The following is a 23,304-nucleotide window of genomic DNA, read 5'->3' as shown; positions in this document are numbered from 1 at the left end:
ACCTCAGGAGTTGATTTTTGCTCAGGAGTTGTGGATTATTTTGGCTTTTTTCTGGTTATTTTCCTGCTCTTTGTTTATTCTCCTCCTGGGCCGGGGTCAGCAGCGCTGTGCCGGGGTCATGGCTGCTGTTTGCTGTCCCTGTGTGCGGTGCCAGGACTGGCTGTACTGGGCACATTACCCTCCTGGTGCAGCGTCTCCAGGGTCTCTAGTCCCAGGACAGGACTCCCTCCACTCCCGGACCCTCCCCTCACGTCACCACAGGCTGCAGCTGCAGGAAAACTTCCAGACTAAGAGAAGATCCGGGGAGCAGATGTATGAAGACCGGGGAGATGATCCGAGACGGACAGCACAGGCTGCCGAGTGCTGGATGTCAAGCTGCTAGGACCGGTCATCAGTGATCAGGACTGAAAGCCTCAAGCCGAAGGGACCGGTCATCTGTGATCAGGTCTGAAAGCCTCAAGCTGAAGGGATCGGTTATCTGTGATCAGGACTGAAAACCTCAAGCTGAAGGGACCTGTCATCTGTGATCAGGACTGAAAACCTCAAGCTGAAGGGACTGGTCATCTGTGATCAGGACTGAAGACCTCAAGCTGAAGGGTCCGGTCATCTGTGATCAGGACTGAAAAGCTCAAGCTGAAGGGACCGGTCATCTGTGATCAGGACTGAAAACCTCAAGCTGAAGGGACTGGTCATCTGTGATCAGGACTGAAGACCTCAAGCTGCAGGGTCCGATCATCTGTGATCAGGACTGAAGACCTCAAGCTGAAGGGACCGGTCATCTGGGACCAGGACTGAAAACCTCAAGCTGAAGGGACCAGTCATCTGTGATTAGGACTGAAGACCTCAAGCCGAAGGGACCAGTCATCGTGATCAGGACTGCAAAAGTCAAGCTGAAGGGACTGGTCATCTGTGATCAGGACTGAAGACCTCAAGCTGAAGGGACCAGTCATCTGTGATCAGGACTGAAGACCTCAAGCCGAAGGGACCGGTCATCTGTGATCAGGACTGCAAAAGTCAAGTTGAAGAAACTGGTCATCTGTGTTCAGGACTGAAGACATCAAGCTGCAGGGTCCGGTTATCTGTGATCAGGACTGAAGATCTCAAGCCAAAGGGACCGGTCATCGTGATCAGGAGTCCAAAAGTCAAGCTGAAGGGATCGGTCAACTGTGGTCAGGACTGAAGACCTCAAGCTGAAGCGACTGGTCATCTGTGATCAGGACTGAAGACCTCAAGCTGAAGGGACTGGTCATCTGTGGTCAGGACTGAGGACCTCAAGCTGCAAGGATCGGTGAGCCCGTGGCCTCTATGCACAGGAGTCGGCTCCCCCGGTGACACCCGTGTTGGGCAGCACAGGTCTCCGGACAGACCCTCTACGATGTGGACTTACGGTAGGTGAAGCCGGATTATTATTGTAGTTAGCCGTGTCACTGGGCCGCACAGATCTGGCACATGTCCCCCGACATGTCCATCTTCTGTACTGTCCTCCTCCCTCATCCTCTATAGATCATGTACCATCCTCATCCCTCGTCCTCTATAGATCATGTACTGTCCTCCTCCCTCGTCCTCTATAGATCACGTCCTGTCCTCATCCCTCGTCCTCTATAGATCATGTACCGTCCTCCTACCTCGTCCTCTATAGATCATGTACCGTCCTCCTCCCTCGTCCTCTATAGATCATGTACCGTCTTCCTCCCTCGTCCTCTATAGATGATGTACCGTCCTCATCCCTCGTCCTCTATAGATCATGTACCGTCCTCATCCTTTGTCCTCTATAGATCACGTCCTGTCCTCATCCCTCGTCCTCTATAGATCATGTACCGTACTCATCGCTCGTCCTCTATAGATCACATCCTGTCCTCCTCCCTCGTCCTCTATAGATCATGTACCGTCCTCCTCCCTCGTCCTCTATAGATCACGTCCTGTCCTCATCCCTCGACCTCTATAGATCATGTACCGTCCTCATCCCTCGTCCTCTATAGATCATGTCCTGTACTCCTCCCTTGTCCTCTATAGATCATGTACCCATGTACCGTCTTCATCCTTCGTCCTCTATAGATGATGTACCGTCCTCCTCCCTCGTCCTCTATAGATCACGGCCTGTCCTCCTACCTCGTCCTCTATAGATCATGTACCGTCCTCCTCCCTCGTCTTCTATAGATCACGTCCTGTTCTCCTCCCTCATCCTCTATAGATCATGTACCGTCCTCCTCCCTTGTCCTCTATAGATCATGTACCGTCCTCATCCCTCATCCTCTATAGATCATGTACCGTCCTCCTCCCTCGTCCTCTATAGATCATGTACCGTCCTCCTCCCTCATCCTCTATAGATCACGTCCTGTCCTCATCCCTCGTCCTCTATAGATCATGTACTGTCCTCATCCCTCGTCCTCTATAGATCATGTCCTGTCCTCCTCCCTTGTCCTCTATAGATCATGTACCGTCTTCATCCCTCATCCTCTATAAATGATGTACCGTCCTCCTCCCTCGTCCTCCATAGATCACGTCCTGTCCTCCTCCCTCGTCCTCTATAGATCATATACCGTCTTCCTCCCTCGTCCTCCATAGATCACAACCTGTCCTCCTCCCTCATCCTCTATAGTTCATGTACCGTCTTCCTCCCTCGTCCTCTATAGATGATGTACCGTCCTCCTCCCTCATCCTCTATAGATCATGTACCGTCCTCATCCCTCGTCCTCTATTGATCATGTACCGTCGTCATCCTTCGTCCTCTATAGATCACGTCCTGTCCTCATATCTCGTCCTCTATAGATCATGTACCGTCCTCATCCCTCCTCCTCTATAGATGATGTACCGTCCTCCTCCCTCGTCCTCTATAGATCACGTCCTGTCCTCCTCCCTCGTCCTCTATAGATCACATCCTGTCCTCCTCCCTCGTCCTCTATAGATCATGTACCGTCCTCCTCCCTCGTCCTCCATAGATCACGTCCTGTCCTCATCCCTCGTCCTCTATAGATCATGTACCGTCCTCATCTCTCGTCCTCTAGAGATCATGTCCTGACCTCCTCCCTCGTCCTCTATAGATCATGTACCGTCCTCATCCCTCGTCCTCTATAGATCACGTCCTGTCCTCCTCCCTTGTCCTCTATAGATCATGTACCGTCCTCCTCCCTCATCCTCTATACCGTAGATCACGTCCTGTCCTCATCCCTCGTCCTCTATAGATCATGTACCGTCCTCATCTCTCGTCCTCTAGAGATCACGTCCTGTCCTCCACCCTCGTCCTCTATAGATCATGTACCGTCCTCCTCCCTCGTCCTCCATAGATGACGTCCTGTCCTCATCCCTCGTCCTCTATAGATCATGTACCGTCGTCATCCTTCGTCCTCTATAGATCACGTCCTGTCCTCATGTCTCTTCCTCTATAGATCATGTACCGTCCTCCTCCCTCGTCCTCTATAGATCATGTCTTGTCCTCCTCCCTCGTCCTCTATAGATCACATCCTGTCCTCCTCCCTCGTCCTCTATAGATCATGTACCGTCCTCCTCCCTCGTCCTCCATAGATCACGTCCTGTCCTCATCCCTCGTCATCTATAGATCATGTACCGTCCTCATCTCTCGTCCTCTAGAGATCACGTCCTGTCCTCCTCCCTCGTCCTCTATAGATCATGTACCATCCTCCTCCCTCGTCCTCCATAGATCACGTCCTGTCCTCATCCCTCGTCCTCTATAGATCATGTACCGTCCGCCTCCCTCGTCCTCTATAGATCACGTCCTGTCCTCATCCCTCGTCCTCTATAGATCATGTACTGTCCTCCTCCCTCGTCCTCTATAGATCATGGCCTGTCCTCCTCCCTCGTCCTCTATAGATCATGTACCATCCTCCTCCCTCGTCTTCTATAGATCACATCCTGCCCTCCTCCCTCGTCCTCTATAGATCATGTACCGTCTTCCTCCCTCGTCCTCTATATATGATGTACTGTCCTCCTCCCTCGTCCTCTATAGATCACGTCCTGTCCTCATGTCTCGTCCTCTATAGATCATGTACCGTCCTCATCCCTCATCCTCTATAGATCACATCCTGTCCTCCTCCCTCGTCCTCTATAGATCACATCCTGTCCTCCTCCCTCGTCCTCTATAGATCACTTCCTGTCCTCCTCCCTCGTCCTCTAGAGATCATGTACCGTCCTCCTCCCTCGTCCTCCATAGATCACATCCTGTCCTCATCCCTCGTCCTCTATAGATCATGTACCGTCGTCATCCTTCGTCCTCTATAGATCACATCCTGTCCTCATGTCTCTTCCTCTATAGATCATGTACCGTCCTCATCCCTCGTCCTCTATAGATGATGTACCGTCCTCATCCCTCGTCCTCTATAGATCATGCCTTGTCCTCCTCCCTCGTCCTCTATAGATCACATCCTGTCCTCCTCCCTCGTCCTCTATAGATCATGTACCGTCCTCCTCCCTCGTCCTCCATAGATCACGTCCTGTCCTCATCCCTCGTCCTCTATAGATCATGTACCGTCCTCATCTCTCGTCCTCTAGAGATCACGTTCTGTCCTCCTCCCTCGTCCTCTATAGATCATGTACCGTCCTCCTCCCTTGTCCTCCATAGATCACGTCCTGTCCTCATCCCTCGTCCTCTATAGGTCATGTGCCGTCTTCCTCCCTCGTCCTCTATAGATCACATCCTGTCCTCATCCCTCGTCCTCTATAGATCATGTACTGTCCTCCTCCCTCGTCCTCTATAGATCATGGCCTGTCCTCCTCCCTCGTCCTCTATAGATCATGTACCGTCCTCCTCCCTCGTCTTCTATAGATCACATCCTGCCCTCCTCCCTCGTCCTCTATAGATCATGTACCGTCTTCCTCCCTCGTCCTCTATATATGATGTACTGTCCTCCTCCCTCGTCCTCTATAGATCACGTCCTGTCCTCATGTCTCGTCCTCTATAGATCATGTACCGTCCTCATCCCTCATCCTCTATAGATCACATCCTGTCCTCCTCCCTCGTCCTCTATAGATCACATCCTGTCCTCCTCCCTCGTCCTTTATAGATCACATCCTGTCCTCCTCCCTCATCCTCTATAGATCATGTACCGTCCTCCTCCCTCGTCCTCCATAGATCACATCCTGTCCTCATCCCTTGTCCTCTATAGATCATGTACTGTCCTCATCTCTCGTCCTCTAGAGATCACGTCCTGTCCTCCTCCCTCGTCCTCTATAGATCATGTACCGTCCTCCCCCCTCGTCCTCCATAGATCACGTCCTGTCCTCATCCCTCGTCCTCTATAGATCATGTACCGTCCTCCTCCCTCGTCCTCTATAGATCATGTACCGTCCTCCTCCCTCGTCCTCTATAGATCATGTACCGTCCTCCTCCCTCGTCCTCTATAGATCATGTACTGTCCTCCTCCCTCGTCCTCTATAGATCATGTACTGTCCTCATCCTTCGTCCTCTATAGATCACATCCTGTCCTACTCCCTCGTCCTCTAGAGATCACGTCCTGTCCTCATCCCTCGTCCTCTATAGATCACATCCTGTCCTCCTCCCTCGTCCTCTAGAGATCACGTCCCGTCCTCCTCCCTCGTCCTCTAGAGATCACGTCCTGTCCTCATCCCTCGTCCTCTATAGATCACGTCCTGTCCTCCTCCCTCGTCCTCTAGAGATCACGTCCCGTCCTCCTCCCTCGTCCTCTATAGATCACGTCCTGTCCCTTCGAGCCTCCACCTGCAGACACCAAATAATGTCAGCTTTAATTACAGGAGACTCATCCAGGTCAATACCATGTGGCAGCCATTATTGTTGGCGGTGACCGGAGGGGGAGAAGGCGAGGATGGCGTCAGATTAGGAGGGTGAGGGCTTCACATATATCTGCAGGTCCGTGCCCTGGGGGGGGGGACGTCACAGCCGCAACAAGGGGGGCCTAGAAGCTGCATACATACAGAGACATGCTGCATACACAGAGCACATACATACAGAGACATGCTGCCTGCACAGAGCACATACATACAGAGACATGCTGCCTGCACACAGCACATACATACAGAGACATGCTGCCTGCACACAGCACATACATACAGAGACATGCTGCCTGCACAGAGCACATACATACAGAGACATGCTGCATACACACAGCACATACATACAGAGACATGCTGCATACACACAGCACATACATACAGAGACATGCTGCATACACACAGCACATACATACAGAGACATGCTGCATACACAGAGCACATACATACAGAGACATGCTGCCTACACACAGCACATACATACAGAGACATGCTGCCTGCACAGAGCACATACATACAGAGACATGCTGCATACACAGAGCACATATATACAGAGACATGCTGCCTGCACAAAGCACATACATACAGAGACATGCTGCATACACAGAGCACATACATACAGAGACATGCTACATACACAGAGCACATACAAACAGAGACATGCTGCCTGCACAGAGCACATACATACAGAGACATGCTGAGCATATACATACAGAGACATGCTGCCTGCACAAAGCACATACATACAGAGACATGCTGCATACACACAGCACATACATACAGAGACATGCTGCCTGCACAGAGCACATACATACAGAGACATGCTGAGCACATACATACAGAGACATGCTGCCTGCACAGATCACATACATACAGAGACATGCTGCCTGCACATAGCACATATATACAGAGACATGCTGAGCACATATATACAGAGACATGCTGCCTGCACAGAGCACATACATACAGAGACATGCTGCCTGCACAGAGCACATACATACAGAGACATGCTGAGCACATATATACAGAGACATGCTACATACACAGAGCACATACATACAGAGACATGCTGCCTGCACAGAGCACATACATACAGAGACATGCTGAGCATATACATACAGAGACATGCTGCCTGCACAAAGCACATACATACAGAGACATGCTGCATACACACAGCACATACATACAGAGACATGCTGCCTGCACAGAGCACATACATACAGAGACATGCTGAGCATATACATACAGAGACATGCTGCCTGCACAGAGCACATACATACAGAGACATGCTGAGCACATATATACAGAGACATGCTGCCTGCACAGAGCACATACATACAGAGACATGCTGCCTACACACAGCACATACATACAGAGACATGCTGCCTGCACAGAGCACATACATACAGAGACATGCTGCCTGCACAGAGCACATACATACAGAGACATGCTGCCTGCACAGAGCACATACATACAGAGACATGCTGCCTGCACAGAGCACATACATACAGAGACATGCTGAGCATATACATACAGAGACATGCTGCCTGCACAGAGCACATACATACAGAGACATGCTGAGCATATACATACAGAGACATGCTGCCTGCACAGAGCACATACATACAGAGACATGCTGAGCATATACATACAGAGACATGCTGCCTGCACAGAGCACATACATACAGAGACATGCTGAGCACATATATACAGAGACATGCTGCCTGCACAGAGCACATACATACAGAGACATGCTGCCTGCACAGAGCACATACATACAGAGACATGCTGCCTGCACAGAGCACATACATACAGAGACATGCTGCATACACAGAGCACATACATACATACAGAGACATGCTGCCTACACAGAGCACATACATACAGAGACATGCTGCCTGCACATAGCACATATATACAGAGACATGCTGAGCACATATATACAGAGACATGCTGCCTGCACAGAGAACATACATACAGAGACATGCTGCCTGCACAGAGCACATACATACAGAGACATGCTGCCTGCACAGAGCACATACATACAGAGACATGCTGCCTGCACAGAGCACATACATACAGAGACATGCTGCCTGCACAGAGCACATACATACAGAGACATGCTGCATACACACAGCACATACATACAGAGACATGCTGCATACACAGAGCACATACATACAGAGACATGCTACATACACAGAGCACATACATACAGAGACATGCTGCCTACACACAGCACATACATACAGAGACATGCTGCATACACACATCACATACATACAGACATGCTGCATACACAGAGCACATACATACAGAGACATGCTGCCTGCACACAGCACATACATACAGAGACATGCTGAGCACATATATACAGAGACATGCTGCCTGCACAGAGCACATACATACAGAGACATGCTGCATACACACAGCATATACATACAGAGACATGCTGAGCATATACATACAGAGACATGCTGCCTGCACAAAGCACATACATACAGAGACATGCTGCCTGCACAAAGCACATACATACAGAGACATGCTGCATACACACAGCACATACATACAGAGACATGCTGCCTGCACAAAGCACATACATACAGAGACATGCTGCATACACACAGCACATACATACAGAGACATGCTGCCTGCACAGAGCACATACATACAGAGACATGCTGAGCACATATATACAGAGACATCCTGCCTGCACAGAGCACATACATACAGAGACATGCTGCCTGCACAGAGCACATACATACAGAGACATGCTGCCTGCACAGAGCACATACATACAGAGACATGCTGCATACACACAGCACATACATACAGAGACATGCTGCCTACACAGAGCACATACATACAGAGACATGCTGCCTGCACATAGCACATATATACAGAGACATGCTGCCTGCACAGAGAACATACATACAGAGACATGATGCCTGCACAGAGCACATACATACAGAGACATGCTGCCTGCACAGAGCACATACATACAGAGAAATGCTGCATACACAGAGCACATACATACAGAGACATGCTACATACACAGAGCACATACATACAGAGACATGCTGCATACACACAGCACATACATACAGAGACATGCTGCATACACACATCACATACATACAGACATGCTGCATACACAGAGCACATACATACAGAGACATGCTGCATACACACAGCACATACATACAGAGACATGCTGAGCACATATATACAGAGACATGCTGCCTGCACAGAGCACATACATACAGAGACATGCTGCATACACACAGAATATACATACAGAGACATGCTGCCTGCAAAGAGTACATACATACAGACATGCTGCATACACACAGCACATACATAGAGAGACATGCTGCCTGCACAGAGCACATACATACAGAGACATGCTGAGCACATATATACAGAGACATGCTGCCTGCACAGAGCACATACATACAGAGACATGCTACATACACAGAGCACATACAAACAGAGACATGCTGCATACACACAGCACATACATACAGAGACATGCTGCCTGCACACAGCACATACATACAGAGACATGCTGAGCACATATATACAGAGACATGCTGCCTGCACACAGCATATACATACATAGACATGCTGCCTGCAAAGAGTACATACATACAGACATGCTGCATACACACAGCACATACATAGAGAGACATGCTGCCTGCACAGAGCACATACATACAGAGACATGCTGAGCACATATATACAGAGACATGCTGCCTGCACAGAGCACATACATACAGAGACATGCTACATACACAGAGCACATATATACAGAGACATACTGCATACACAGAGCACATACATACAAAGACATGCTGCCTACACACAGCACATACATACAGAGACATGCTGAGCATATACATACATACAGAGACATGCTGCCTGCACAGAGCACATACATACAGAGACATGCTGCCTGCACAGAGCACATACATACGGAGACATGCTGCCTGCACAGAGCACATACATACAGAGACATGCTGCCTGCACAGAGCACATACATACGGAGACATGCTGCCTGCACAGAGCACATACATACAGAGACATGCTGCCTGCACAGAGCACATACATACAGAGACATGCTGCCTGCACAGAGCACATACATACAGAGACATGCTGTATACACACAGCATATACATACAGAGACATGCTGCCTGCACAGAGCACATACATAGAGAGACATGCTGCCTGCACAGAGCACATACATACAGAGACATGCTACATACACACAGCAAATACATACAGAGACATGCTGCATACACACAGCACATACATACAGAGACATGCTGCATACACACAGCACATACATACAGAGACATGCTACATACACACAGCACATACATACAGAGACATGCTGCCTGCACAGAGCACATACATACAGAGACATGCTGAGCACATACATACAGAGACATGCTGCCTGCACAGAGCACATACATACAGAGACATGCTGCCTGCACAGAGCACATACATACAGAGACATGCTGAGCACATATATACAGAGACATGCTGCCTGCACAGAGCACATACATACAGAGACATGCTGCCTGCAAAGAGCACATACATACAGAGACATGCTGCCTGCACAGAGCACATACATAAAGAGAAATGCTGCCTGCACAGAGCACATACATACAGAGACATGCTGCCTGCACAGAGCACATACATACAGAGACATGCTGCCTGCACAGAGCACATATATACAGAGACATGCTGCCTGCACAGAGCACATACCTACAGAGACATGCTGCCTGCACAGAGCACATACATACAGAGACATGCTGCCTGCACAGAGCAAATACATACAGAGACATGCTGCCTGCACAGAGCACATACATACAGAGACATGCTGAGCACATATATACAAAGACATGCTGCCTGCACAGAGCACATACATACAGAGACATGCTGCCTGCACAGAGCACATACATACAGAGACATGCTGAGCACATATATACAGAGACATGCTGCATACACACAGCACATATATACAGAGATATGCTGCCTGCACAGAGCACATACATACAGAGACATGCTGCATACACACAGCACATACATACAGAGACATGTGGCATACACACAGCACATACATAAAGAGACATGCTACATACACAGAGCACATACATACAGAGATATGCTGCCTGCACAGAGCACATACATACAGAGACATGCTGCATACACAGAGCACATACATACAGAGACAAGCTGCATACACAGAGCACATACATACAGAGACATGCTGCATACACACAGCACATACATACAGAGACATGCTGCATACACACAGCACATACATAAAGAGACATGCTGTATACACAGAGCACATACATACAGAGACATGCTACATACACAGAGCACATACATACAGAGACATGCTGCATACACAGAGCACATACATACATAGACATACTACATACACAGAGCACATACATACAGAGACATGCTGCATACACACAGCACATACATACAGAGACATGCTGCATACACACAGCACATACATACAGAGACATGCTGCATACACACAGCACATACATACAGACATGCTGAGCACATACATACAGAGACATGCTGCCTGCACAGAGCACATACATACAGAGACATGCTGCATACACAGAGCACATACATACAGAGACATGCTGCATACACAGAGCACATACATACAGAGACATGCTGCATACACAGAGCACATACATACACAGACATGCTGCATACACACAACACATACATACAGAGACATGATGCCTACACAGAGCACATACATACACAGACATGCTGCATACACACATCACATACATGCAGAGACATGCTACATACAAAGAGCACATACATACAGAGACATGCTGCATACACACAGCACGTACATACAGAGACATGCTGCATACACAGAGCACATACATACAGAGACATGCTGCATACACAGAGCACATACATACAGACATTCTGCATACACAGAGCACATACATACAGAGACATGCTGCATACACACAGCACATACATACAGAGACATGCCGCATACACACAGCACAAAAATACAGAGACATGCTGCATACACACAGCACATACATACAGAGACATGCTACATACACAGAGCACATACATACAGAGACATGCTGCATACACAGAGCGCATACATACAGAAACATGCTGCCTACACACAGCACATACATACAGAGACATGCTGCATACACAGAGCGCATACATACAGAGACATGCTGCATACACACAGCACATACATACAGAGACATGCTGCATACACACAGCACATACATACAGACACATGCTGCATACACAGAGCACATAAATACAGACATGCTGCATACACACAGCACATACATACAGAGACATGCAACATACACACAGCACATACATACAGAGACATGCTGCATACACAGAGCACATACATACAGAGACATGCTGCATACACACAGCACATACATACAGAGACATGCTGCATACACACAGCACATACATACAGAGACATGCTGCATACACAGAGCACATACATACAGAGACATGCTGCATACACACAGCACATACATACAGAGACATGCTGCATACACACAGCACATACATACAGAGACATGCTGCATACACACAGCACATACATACAGAGACATGCTACATACACAGAGCACATACATACAGAGACATGCTGCATACACACAGCACATACATACAGAGACATGCTGCATACACACAGCACATACATACAGAGACATGCTGCATACACACAGCACATACATACAGAGACATGCTGCATACACACAGCACATACATACAGAGACATGCTGCATACACACAGCACATACATACAGAGACATGCTACATACACAGAGCACATACATACAGAGACATGCTGCATACACAGAGCACATACATACAGAGACATGCTGCATACACAGAGCACATACATACAGAGACATGCTGCATACACACAGCACATACATACAGAGACATGCTGCATACACAGAGCACATACATACAGAGACATGCTGCATACACACAGCACATACATACAGAGACATGCAACATACACACAGCACATACATACAGAGACATGCTGCATACACACAGCACATACATACAGACATGCTGCATACACAGAGCACATACATACAGAGACATGCTGCATACACAGAGCACATACATACAGACATGCTGCATACACACAGGACATACATACAGAGACATGCTACATACACAGAGCACATACATACAGAGACATGCTGCATACACAGAGCACATACATACAGAGATATGCTGCATACACAGAGCACATACATACAGAGACATGCTGCGTACACAGAGCACATACATACAGAGACATGCTACATACACACAGCACATACATACAGAGACATGCTACATACACACAGCACATACATACAGAGACATGCTGCATACACACAGCACATACATACAGAGACATGCTACATACACACAGCACATACATACAGAGACATGCTACATACACAGAGCACATACATACAGAGACATTCTGCCTACACACAGCACATACATACAGAGACATGCTGCATACACACGGCACATACATACAGAGACATGCTGCATACACAGAGCACATACATACAGAGACATGCTACATACACAGAGCACATACATACAGAGACATGCTGCATACACAGAGCACATACATACAGAGACATGCTGCATACACAGAGCACATACATACAGAGACATGCTGCATACACACAGCACATACATACAGAGACATGCTGCATACACAGAGCACATACATACAGAGACATGCTGCATACACACAGCACATACATACAGAGACATGCAACATACACACAGCACATACATACAGAGACATGCTGCATACACACAGCACATACATACAGACATGCTGCATACACAGAGCACATACATACAGAGACATGCTGCATACACAGAGCACATACATACAGACATGCTGCATACACACAGGACATACATACAGAGACATGCTACATACACAGAGCACATACATACAGAGACATGCTGCATACACAGAGCACATACATACAGAGACATGCTGCATACACAGAGCACATACATACAGAGACATGCTGCGTACACAGAGCACATACATACAGAGACATGCTACATACACACAGCACATACATACAGAGACATGCTACATACACACAGCACATACATACAGAGACATGCTGCATACACACAGCACATACATACAGAGACATGCTGCATACACAGAGCACATACATACAGAGACATGCTGCATACACAGAGCACATACATACAGAGACATGCTACATACACAGAGCACATACATACAGAGACATTCTGCCTACACACAGCACATACATACAGAGACATGCTGCATACACACGGCACATACATACAGAGACATGCTGCATACACAGAGCACATACATACAGATACATGCTACATACACAGAGCACATACATACAGAGACATGCTGCATACACAGAGCACATACATACAGAGACATGCTACATACACACAGCACATACATAAAGAGACATGCTGCCTACACAGAGCACATACATTCAGAGACATGTTGCATACACACACCACATACATAAAGAGACATGCTGCCTACACAGAGCACATACATACAGAGACATGCTGCATACACACAGCACATACATAAAGAGACATGCTGCCTACACAGAGCACATACATTCAGAGACATGCTGCATACACACAGCACATACATACAGAGACATGCTGCATACACACAGCACATACATACAGAGACATGCTGCCAACACACAGCACATACATACAGACATTCTGCCTACACACAGCACATACATACAGAGACATGCTGCATACACACAGCGCATACATACAGAGACATGCTGCATACACAGAGCACATACATACAGAGACATGCTACATACACACAGCACATACATAAAGAGACATGCTGCCTACACAGAGCACATACATTCAGAGACATGCTGCATACACACAGCACATACATAAAGAGACAAGCTGCCTACACAGAGCACATACATTCAGAGACATGTTGCATACACACAGCACATACATACAGAGACATGCTGCATACACAGAGCACATACATTCAGAGACATGCTGTATACACACAGCACATACATACAGATACATGCTGCATACACAGAGCACATACATACAGAGACATGCTGCATACACAGAGCACATACATAAAGAGACATGCTGCATACACACAGCACATACATACAGAGACATGCTGCATACACAGAGCACATACATACAGAGACATGCTGCCTACACAGAGCACATACATTCAGAGACATGATGCATACACACAGCACATACATACAGATACATGCTGCATACACAGAGCACATACATACAGAGACATGCTGCATACACAGAGCACATACATAAAGAGACATGCTGCATACACACAGCACATACATACAGAGACATGCTGCATACACAGAGCACATACATAAAGAGACATGCTGCATACACACAGCACATACATACAGAGACATGCTGCATACACAGAGCACATACATACAGAGACATGCTGCCTACACAGAGCACATACATTCAGAGACATGATGCATACACACAGCACATACATACAGATACATGCTGCATACACAGAGCACATACATACAGAGACATGCTACATACACACAGCACATACATACAGGGACATGCTGCATACACACAGCACATACATACAGAGACATGCTGCATACACACAGCACATAAATACAGAGACATGCTGCATACACAGAGCACATACATACAGAGACATGCTGCATACACAGAGCACATACATTCAGAGACATGATGCATACACACAGCACATACATACAGATACATGCTACATACACACAGCACATACATACAGGGACATGCTGCATACACAGAGCACATACATAAAGAGACATGCTGCATACACACAGCACATACATACAGAGACATGCTGCATACACAGAGCACATACATACAGAGACATGCTGCATACACAGAGCACATACATTCAGAGACATGATGCATACACACAGCACATACATACAGATACATGCTGCAAACACAGAGCACATACATACAGAGACATGCTGCATACACAAAGCACATACATAAAGAGACATGCTGCATACACACAGCACATACATAAAGAGACATGCTGCATACACAGAGCACATACATACAGAGACATGCTGCATACACAGAGCACATACATACAGAGACATGCTGCATACACAGAGCACATACATACAGAGACATGCTACATACACACAGCACATACATACAGGGACATGCTGCATACACACAGCACATACATACAGAGACATGCTGCATACACACAGCACATACATACAGAGACATGCTGCATACACACAGCACATAAATACAGAGACATGCTGCATACACAAAGCACATACATACAGAGACATGCTGCCTACACACAGCACATACATACAGAGACATGCTGCATACACAGAGCACATACATACAGAGACATGCTGCATACACACGGCACATACATACAGAGACATGCTGCATACACACCGCACATACATACAGAGACATGCTGCATACACACAGCACATACATACAGAGACATGCTGCATACACACAGCACATACATACAGAGACATGCTGCATACACAGAGCACATACATACAGAGACATGCTGCTTACACACAGCACATACATACAGAGACATGATGCATACACACAGCACATACATACAGAGACATGCTGCATACACACAGCACATACATACAGAGACATGCTGCATACACAGAGCACATACATACAGAGACATGTGCTTACACACAGCACATACATACAGAGACATGCTACCTACACACAGCACATACATACAGAGACATGCTGCATACACACAGCACATACATACAGAGACATGCTGCATACACACAGCACATACATACAGAGACATGCTACATACACAGAGCACATACATACAGAGACATGCTGCTTACACACAGCACATACATACAGAGACATGCTACCTACACACAGCACATACATACAGAGACATGCTGCATACACACAGCACATACATACAGAGACATGCTGCATACACACAGCACATACATACAGAGACATGCTACATACACAGAGCACATACATACAGACATGCTGCATACACAGAGCACATACATACAGAGACATGCTGCATACACAGAGCACATACATACAGAGACATGCTGCATACACAGAGCACATACATACAGAGACATGCTGCTTACACACAGCACATACATACAGAGACATGATGCATACACACAGCACATACATACAGAGACATGCTGCATACACACAGCACATACATACAGAGACATGATGCATACACACAGCACATACATACAGAGACATGATGCATACACACAGCACATACATACAGAGACATGCTGCATACACAGAGCACATACATACAGAGACATGCTGCCTACACAGAGCACATACATACAGAGACATGCTGCATACACACAGCACATACATACAGAGACATGCTGCTTACACACAGCACATACATACAGAGACATGCTACCTACACACAGCACATACATACAGAGACATGCTGCATACACACAGCACATACATACAGAGACATGCTGCATACACACAGCACATACATACAGAGACATGCTACATACACAGAGCACATACATACAGAGAAATGCTGCCTACACAGAGCACATACATACAGAGACATGCTGCCTACACAGAGCACATACATACAGAGACATGCTGCCTACACAGAGCACATACATACAGAGACATGCTGCATACACACAGCACATACATACAGAGACATGCTACATACACAGAGCACATACATACAGAGACATGCTGCTTACACACAGCACATACATACAGAGACATGCTACCTACACACAGCACATACATACAGAGACATGCTGCATACACACAGCACATACATACAGAGACATGCTGCATACACAGAGCACATACATACAGAGACATGCTGCATACACAGAGCACATACATACAGAGACGCGCTGCCTACACAGAGCACATACATACAGACATGCTGCATACACAGAGCACATACATACAGAGACATGCTACATACACAGAGCACATACATACAGAGACATGCTGCATACACACAGCACATACATACAGAGACATGCTGCATACACAGAGCACATACATACAGAGACATGCTGCATACACACAGCACATACATACAGAGACATGCTGCATACGCACAGCACATACATACAGAGACATGCTGCATACACAGAGCACATACATACAGAGACAAGCTGCCTACACAGAGCACATACATACATAGACATGCTGCATACACACAGTACATACATACAGAGACATGCTACATACACAGAGCACATACATACAGAGACATGCTGCATACACACAGTACATACATACAGAGACATGCTACATACACAGAGCACATACATACAGAGACAAGCTGCATACACACAGCACATACATACAGGGACATGCTACATACACACAGCACATACATACAGAGACATGCTGCATACACAAAGCACATACATACAGAGACATGCTACATATACATAGCACATACATACAGAGACATGCTGCATACACATAGCACATGCATACAGAGACATGCTATATACACAGAGCACATACATACAGAAACATGCTACATACACACAGCACATACATACAGAGACATGCTACATACACAGAGCACATACATACAAAGACACGCTGCCTACACAGAGCACATACATACAGACATGCTGCATACACAGAGCACATACATACAGAGACATGCTGCATACACACAGTACATACATACAGAGACATGCTACATACACAGAGCACATACATACAGAGACATGCTGCATACACAGAGCACATACATACAGAGACATGCTACATACACATAGCACATACATACAGAGACATGCTACATACACAGAGCACATACATACAGAGACATGCTGCATACACACAGCACATACATACAGAGACATGCTGCATACACACAGCACATACATACAGAGACATGCTGCATACACAGAGCACATACATACAGAGACATGCTGCATACACAGAGCACATACATACAGAGACATGCTGCATACACACAGCACATACATACAGAGACATGCTGCATACACAGAGCACATACATACAGAGACATGCTTCCTACACACAGCACATACATACAGAGACATGATGCATACACAGAGCACATACATACAGAGACATGCTGCTTACACACAGCACATACATACAGAGACATGATGCATACACACAGCACATACATACAGAGACATGCTGCATACACACAGCACATACATACAGAGACATGCTGCATACACAGAGCACATACATACAGAGACATGCTGCTTACACACAGCACATACATACAGAGACATGATGCATACACACAGCACATACATACAGAGACATGCTGCATACACACAGCACATACATACAGAGACATGCTGCATACACAGAGCACATACATACAGAGACATGCTGCTTACACACAGCACAAACATACAGAGACATGCTGCATACACAGAGCACATACATACAGAGACAAGCTACCTACACACAGCACATACATACAGAGACATGCTGCATACACACAGCACATACATACAGAGACATGCTGCATACACACAGCACATACATACAGAGACATGCTGCATACACACAGCACATACATACAGAGACATCCTACCTACGCACAGCACATACATACAGAGACATGCTGCATACACACAGCACATACATACAGAGACATGCTGCATACAAACAGCACATACATACAGAGACATGCTACCTACACACAGCACATACATACAGAGACATGCTGCATACACACAGCACATACATACAGAGACATGCTGCATACACACAGCACATACATACAGAGACATGCTGCATACACAGAGCACATACATACAGAGACATGCTGCTTACACACAGCACATACATACAGAGACATGCTACCTACACACAGCACATACATACAGAGACATGCTGCATACACACAGCACATACATACAGAGACATGCTGCATACACACAGCACATACATACAGAGACATGCTACATACACAGAGCACATACATGCAGAGACATGCTGCATACACAGAGCACATACATACAGAGACATGCTGCTTACACACAGCACATACATACAGAGACATGCTACCTACACACAGCACATACATACAGAGACATGCTGCATACACACAGCACATACATACAGAGACATGCTGCATACACAGAGCACATACATACAGAGACATGCTGCATACACAGAGCACATACATACAGAGACGCGCTGCCTACACAGAGCACATACATACAGACATGCTGCATACACAGAGCACATACATACAGAGACATGCTACATACACAGAGCACATACATACAGAGACATGCTGCATACACACAGCACATACATACAGAGACAGGCTGCATACACAGAGCACATACATACAGAGACATGCTGCATACACACAGCACATACATACAGAGACATGCTGCATACACACAGCACATACATACAGAGACATGCTGCATACACAGAGCACATACATACAGAGACATGCTGCATACACAGAGCACATACATACAGAGACATGCTGCATACACACAGCACATACATACAGAGACATGCTGCATACACAGAGCACATACATACAGAGACATGCTTCCTACACACAGCACATACATACAGAGACATGATGCATACACAGAGCACATACATACAGAGACATGCTGCTTACACACAGCACATACATACAGAGACATGATGCATACACACAGCACATACATACAGAGACATGCTGCATACACACAGCACATACATACAGAGACATGCTGCATACACAGAGCACATACATACAGAGACATGCTGCTTACACACAGCACATACATACAGAGACATGATGCATACACACAGCACATACATACAGAGACATGCTGCATACACACAGCACATACATACAGAGACATGCTGCATACACAGAGCACATACATACAGAGACATGCTGCTTACACACAGCACAAACATACAGAGACATGCTGCATACACAGAGCACATACATACAGAGACAAGCTACCTACACACAGCACATACATACAGAGACATGCTGCATACACACAGCACATACATACAGAGACATGCTGCATACACACAGCACATACATACAGAGACATGCTGCATACACACAGCACATACATACAGAGACATCCTACCTACGCACAGCACATACATACAGAGACATGCTGCATACACACAGCACATACATACAGAGACATGCTGCATACAAACAGCACATACATACAGAGACATGCTACCTACACACAGCACATACATACAGAGACATGCTGCATACACACAGCACATACATACAGAGACATGCTGCATACACACAGCACATACATACAGAGACATGCTGCATACACAGAGCACATACATACAGAGACATGCTGCTTACACACAGCACATACATACAGAGACATGCTGCATACACACAGCACATACATACAGAGACATGCTGCATACACACAGCACATACATACAGAGACATGCTACATACACAGAGCACATACATGCAGAGACATGCTGCATACACAGAGCACATACATACAGAGACATGCTGCTTACACACAGCACATACATACAGAGACATGCTACCTACACACAGCACATACATACAGAGACATGCTGCATACACACAGCACATACATACAGAGACATGCTGCATACACAGAGCACATACATACAGAGACATGCTGCATACACAGAGCACATACATACAGAGACGCGCTGCCTACACAGAGCACATACATACAGACATGCTGCATACACAGAGCACATACATACAGAGACATGCTACATACACAGAGCACATACATACAGAGACATGCTGCATACACACAGCACATACATACAGAGACAGGCTGCATACACAGAGCACATACATACAGAGACATGCTGCATACACACAGCACATACATACAGAGACATGCTGCATACACACAGCACATACATACAGAGACATGCTTCATACACAGAGCACATACATACAGAGACAAGCTGCCTACACAGAGCACATACATACATAGACATGCTGCATACACACAGTACATACATACAGAGACATGCTACATACACAGAGCACATACATACAGAGACATGCTGCATACACACAGTACATACATACAGAGACATGCTACATACACAGAGCACATACATACAGAGACAAGCTGCATACACACAGCACATACATACAGAGACATGCTACATACACACAGCACATACATACAGAGACATGCTGCATACACAAAGCACATACATACAGAGACATGCTACATATACATAGCACATACATGCAGAGACATGCTGCATACACATAGCACATACATACAGAGACATGCTATATACACAGAGCACATACATACAGAAACATGCTACATACACACAGCACATACATACAGAGACATGCTACATACACAGAGCACATACATACAAAGACACGCTGCCTACACAGAGCACATACATACAGACATGCTGCATACACAGAGCACATACATACAGAGACATGCTGCATACACACAGCACATACATACAGAGACATGCTGCATACACACAGCACATACATACAGAGACATGCTGCATACACACAGTACATACATACAGAGACATGCTACATACACAGAGCACATACATACAGAGACATGCTGCATACACAGAGCACATACATACAGAGACATGCTACATACACATAGCACATACATACAGAGACATGCTACATACACAGAGCACATACATACAGAGACATGCTGCATACACAGAGCACATACATACAGAGACATGCTGCATACACACAGCACATACATACAGAGACATGCTGCATACACACAGCACATACATACAGAGACATGCTGCATACACAGAGCACATACATACAGAGACATGCTGCATACACAGAGCACATACATACAGAGACATGCTGCATACACACAGCACATACATACAGAGACATGCTGCATTCACAGAGCACATACATACAGAGAGTTGCTTCCTACACACAGCACATACATACAGAGACATGCTGCATTCACAGAGCACATACATACAGAGAGTTGCTTCCTACACACATCACATACATACAGACATGCTGCATACACAGAGCACATACATACAGAGACATGCTGCATACACAGAGCACATACATACAGAGACATGCTGCTTACACACAGCACATACATACAGAGACATGATGCATACACACAGCACATACATACAGAGACATGCTGCATACACACAGCACATACATACAGAGACATGCTGCATACACAGAGCACATACATACAGAGACATGCTGCTTACACACAGCACATACATACAGAGACATGATGCATACACACAGCACATACATACAGAGACATGCTGCATACACACAGCACATACATACAGAGACATGCTGCATACACAGAGCACATACATACAGAGACA

At 46.2% G+C, this 23,304-nt stretch overlaps 1 protein-coding gene across 1 annotated transcript in view; it reads left to right on the top strand.

The window, feature by feature from the left end:
* Positions 1-310: 310 nt before the first annotated feature.
* Positions 311-23,304, top strand: part of KCNJ8 (potassium inwardly rectifying channel subfamily J member 8) — a 105,645-nt gene continuing 82,651 nt past the window's right edge. Inside the window, exon 1 of the mRNA XM_075343498.1 lies at positions 311-1,388. The gene's annotated coding sequence lies outside the window, so the exon portion shown is untranslated. The remainder of the gene's footprint in view (positions 1,389-23,304) is intronic.

The sequence above is a fragment of the Anomaloglossus baeobatrachus genome, chromosome 4 (genome assembly GCF_048569485.1).
Source record: "Anomaloglossus baeobatrachus isolate aAnoBae1 chromosome 4, aAnoBae1.hap1, whole genome shotgun sequence".
In the NCBI taxonomy this organism is placed as follows: Eukaryota; Metazoa; Chordata; class Amphibia; order Anura; family Aromobatidae; genus Anomaloglossus; species Anomaloglossus baeobatrachus.
The sequence above is the reverse complement of the archived record's forward strand: the minus strand, read 5'-3'. Positions and strand labels throughout refer to the sequence as shown.